Below are 5,286 nucleotides of genomic sequence, written 5' to 3'. Positions count from 1 at the left end.
TTAACTGTAGAGGAACTCTTCAATGGACCACAAAGCATTTCGCCTGTCTATCTGTCTCTGTCTCTGTCTCATTCCACGTAGAGGGACTCTCTAAATGTCAGGTATCCAGGGGTCAGACATGGCCATATGTCAGCCATTGGTGTGGCTTTGGCAGCCTGGCTGGTAGAGATGCTGGAGAGGCATGCCAGAAACCTGGGGAAGGAGATGCAAGATGGCATGAAACTGTATTTTAGCCCAGGTAAGCTGACTGAGGTGTCAGCTGGTAGTCTTATCTATCTGGTTAATAGTAGAGAGCCAGAAGTAAAGAGCCTGACTTGGTCAGGAGCAGAATGCCAGTGAGATAATCTAGCCTCTTTCAATAAGATTTTCAAAGCAAACCTAGAAGGTGCTTCCCTAAAAACTTAACCAAATATGAAAATTAGGCTTAGAAGATGATACCCTTTATACTAGTGAGCTGCTGGGGAATTTTAAAGCTGTACCTTTCATTTTTTATTTTACTCACTGAATATTTATTTCTAACCTACCTATAATTGAGTAATTCTTTGGAGTAATAGTGGGAAAGGAGATCCAAATTCCAGTGGAATAGGGGTGACCATAATCCTAAGTAAATGAACAATTGAAGGAAATTTATTCATATTCTTAGATTCAACTAAAACTAGACTGAGACACTGAGAAGGAAAGCACCAATCCTGTCCATATATGCACAGGACTGAAAAGGACTTGGGACCTGAGTCTGCAAAGTCCTGCCCAGGCTTCTGCAGAGCAAGGAAACTGGAGCAACTTCAGCTTGGAGTGCCATTGGGTATCTTGAACAAAGATTGTACCCTGAGTATAGTTCTAGCCCTATCCCTACCTCCAACATGAAAAAGGCGCCCCTGTTGATGGGAGCACCCTCCTTTTGCATATGAAAAAGACAATCAGCAGAAAGGAAATAGCTATCAAATATTAAAGTATGACACAAAATAATAATTTAAAAATAAAACTGGTGCTGGAAAAAAAAATGGAGAACTGTACCGATAGAACAGATTGAATAATTCAAAGAATATAGATTGGGGTTTGATAAAACTGAACTCAAAAGATGTAGTGAATGAAGTGGCTATTCAAGTAAAAACGGCTAAAAAAAAAACTGGATTGGGTGTATCCAAAAAAAAAAAAATAGAATTTACAACTACATCTCAATATATTCCACTATAAACTCTTACTCAACTAGTAATCGAAATATTTTTTAAAATAAAAAAGAATAATATATGTATGTTAGCTATGAAAAGAAAGGGCATTTTTGAAACCAATCAAACAAATAGAAGAATTCATTGGAGGCAAAATAGATTTAATTACATAAGGATAAAGGGATTTTACAGAACAAAAAGTAATATGTTTAAAGGTAAAATAAAAAAATAGTTGGGAGAAAATATCTGAGTATTTGATAGCACCTTATTTTGTACTTGGGTCTCCTGGGAAGGCTACTGTGTGGGTCATTATTCAGTCTACATTATAGCTCACAAATAATGATGATGATGATGATGATGATGATGATGGTGATAGCTACATTTATATAGCTTGTTAAGGTTTGCAAAGCACTTTCTATATTATCTCATTGGATCCTCACAACAACCCTGTCAAGTGAGTACTACTGTTATTATCATTTTACAGATAAGGAAACTGAGGCTGGAAAAGGTTAAGTAACTTGCTCATAGTCACACAACTAATAAATGTTTTCAAAATGATACGAACTCAAATCTTCCTGTCATTCTGTTTTATTCTGTCCTAGACAGCTACCTCCCCAATTAGCCCCACCAATATGTTTACTTTTACTAGTCACCAGCAGACACAATTAGTTCATAGCAAAGACATTTAATGAACTAGCATATTAAGAAAATTAATGTAAGAATATTTCCTCCATAAAACTGGGTCATACCCTCCCACAAATACACAGATCATCTGTGAGAAGGGGGGCATTAACAGGGTAAGGAATTTGTGTGGCCAGGCCACATGTGTGAAGGGACAAACTCATGCCTCTGATGTTTCAAGGCTACCAAAATCATCAGGTCTCTACTGTTCCCCACTGGGTCTGGTGTCTCCAAAATTTTCAGCTGAGATTAAGCTCTTGTCTTTATAGTTCCCCATCTTGCTGCTATCATCTTCCTTTCAGCTGAGAATATAGAGGTTAAATCTCAGCCCTTTCTGAAAGGTAGGACCTCACCTACCCAGTCATCATTGGACAAGTGAAAGCAGCCTTCTCTAAAAAAAGGCAGATGTCTATCAGCTCCCAGAGTCTGAACTCTAGGGACCAAGTTCTTTTGAAATACAGACTAGTCAGTCAGATAATTAGATTCTACATGCATTTAGTTTATCTTCTGAATGCCTTCTTCCTGCCAACATCATCCATGTCGTGCCCTTAATATCTGTTTGAGAGTCTTGAGTGGCAGACAAATGAGTTTGGGAAGACAACAATTAAAAAGGATAGAAGAGGCAACTGTGAAGTGATTGCCTTGTACCTCTGCCTTTCATATGCCTCTCAGGCTTTGAGCTGCTCTGCATATCAGAGAAAGGTCTGACATCCAGAATATATAAAGAACTTATGCACATTTATAATGTTAATAATATATGCTCTTCAATGAAGCAAGGGTCAAAAGACATGAGAAGACAATTTGCAAAGGAGGGAATACAAACTGTTAATAACTCTACAAAAAGATGTTCAAGCTCCCTACTAAGGTAAATATAAATCAAGGCAACCTTAGAATGTTGCTTTATACCCAGCAGAATGACAGAAACATATTTTTCATAAGTTAAGTCCAGTGTTGGCGGAGCTATGGGAAAACAGGCACCCTAATATATTATTGTTGTGACTGCATAAAAATTCAATGTTTTTGTAAAATAACATGACAAGGTGTAAAAAGGGCCAAAACTGATCACACTTTTGGGCACAATTCCATTATTAGGAGTCTATCTCAAAAACATAAAAAAAAGGAGAAAAGAGCTACTTCTACATAGATATTCATAGCAGCTTAATTTACAATAGTAACAAAATTGGAATCAAACTATTTGTTCAATAATTGGAGAATAACAATAAATTTTAGATAGCCATGTATTGTGATGTCATAGTACCATAAAAAATTTAAAATGAAAAATTTATTCAATGAGAAGGCAAAAACAAGAAAAATAATAACATAAAATGTACTCAGTGACAGGTAAAAAATGAGTAATCAAAACATAAAAGTCTATCCAGAAACCTAAGCCACACTGCTCCACCAGTGCCCACATTGTCAAGGGTGGGAGAGAGTGGGCACAAACTTGTAGGAGCCTAACACATTACTGGAGTATTAGAGTGAAGCACATAAATAGGAAATTTTGTGTACTTGGAGTACCTTATGACCTTGACTGCAGACCTTGACGTTGTTGGACTCTTTATGAGATAATGTGTACCATATATAACCTATGAAACAAGACCGCTCCTTTTCTGGCCCTCTCCATTTTCCTGTTGAGCAAAACTGCTTTTTTGCTACTCTTGGGCCATGGAAGCAATGTCAAACTCTAAAAAAACAGAAGTATTATATATTTTAAAATAATAAGTGGTTCCCTTAAGCCTGGAATCTGTAGGGCAATACAAGTCTATTCTCCGAGCTTTGGGGATTTTCTTCACCTCTAACAAGAGAGGACAGTAGAGCACAATGCAGTCAAGTTTCCCCTTTCTTCAAGCTGTAGATGATGCTAAAAAGCAAACCACAAAGGATCCTACTTTTATTCAACATCCAGGATCTTCCGGGCAAATTGGTTTCTAGAACAACTGTAGAGCCTACTTCAGTTGGTTCTCCAACTGCATAGATATTGCTAAAGAGCAAGGCAGACAAGCCCCATCAGCTCTTTAGAAGGAAATAATTTCTCCGAGCAGCTCCCAGAATCAGATGTTTCCTTCAATCAGCTACTAGCAGCAAAGCCTGTCTTTCCCATTCTCAGCTTATAGATGAGTGGGAGGTTGTGGGGTGGAGTGGAGGGGGGGGCAGTAATTTAGACTCTTAGTTCTTAGTTCAGCTACTTTTTATTCATCTCTGCCTCAGCCTTTGCCCACTTATTTGGGCTTATGTGCCTTTTTTTTCTTTTGTAGATGACTTCTCAGTTGATTGCTACTGATTTAATGCTTCACAGTAATGTTGATCTATCTTATGATGAGAAACCCCAAATCCACATTTCTGTTACGTATGACACTAATGGTTATTATACAAAGTTCCCCCAATAGTTCTTTTATGCAGAGTCTCCCAGAAGTAAACTCCAAATTCCTGAAAACAATTACATTCAAATCAGGTACTGGGAAGCGATGTACTTCAGTCTTTTATAATCAGTCAGTACTTTTGCCTTTGAACTGCTTTCAACTAGGTCTTCTTAGGCACATTTTTCTTCCAAGTGTTCGGAACTATTTGTATTTCTTCAAATTGTTTTTCTCTCTTTCACACAAAATGTTCTTTTCTGACCCCTTTAGTAAATACAATGTCCACATGAAGAAGGGACAGTACCTCACTTTTTTTTAAGGAAGGCAACCCAGGCATTTTAGGCAGGTCTGGAAGAGGAGTGTGGGGGGGAAGCATTTTGTTTGTTGTTTATTAACTCATTTGGTTCTAACATGTTAAAAACTGTGGATTTAAATCAATAATTTGCCCTTTGTTTTGAATGTTCATTTGATGGATTTTTGCTGATGGTTATTAAGGGTTTTTTTGTTTTGGGGGTTTTTTTTGGCCAGACTTGGGATTTTATTATTGTTGGGAGCTCCTATTTTAAAAACTTCTACTATCAGCATTGAACGATTATTCAGTAACTTATAGTCCTAGAGTTGTCTGAGGCACTGACAGGTTTTAACAAATTGCTACAGCTAGAATGTACCAGAGGCAGATTTTACTAACTCCAAGTTCAGTCTTCTACCCACCACATCATGATGTGTCTGACTGCTGTTATCCTTTAAAAAAAAAAAAAAAGGAAACTGATTTTTAAAATGATGCCAACATCTGGCCTAGAGTTGAAAGATATTTTGGAGGTCAGCTGGTCCAACCTGGACCTGAGAAGAAATATCATATATTATGTCCCCGACAAGTGGGAATCTAGACTTTACTTGAAAACCTCCACTGATAGAGCAAACCTCCTGAAGAAGCACATTCCAATTTTGAATAACTCTGATTGACAAGACATTTGTTTTTATAACTTTGATCTATTCCATCTAGTTCTGGTACATGGAACCAAGCAAAACAAATCTCTTCCACATCATTCTGATGTTTCCATGATTATTTGTGGGCACTAGAA

This window comes from Notamacropus eugenii, chromosome 1, assembly GCF_028372415.1.
Source record: "Notamacropus eugenii isolate mMacEug1 chromosome 1, mMacEug1.pri_v2, whole genome shotgun sequence".
In the NCBI taxonomy this organism is placed as follows: Eukaryota; Metazoa; Chordata; class Mammalia; order Diprotodontia; family Macropodidae; genus Notamacropus; species Notamacropus eugenii.
Note: the sequence above shows the minus strand (reverse complement) of the source record.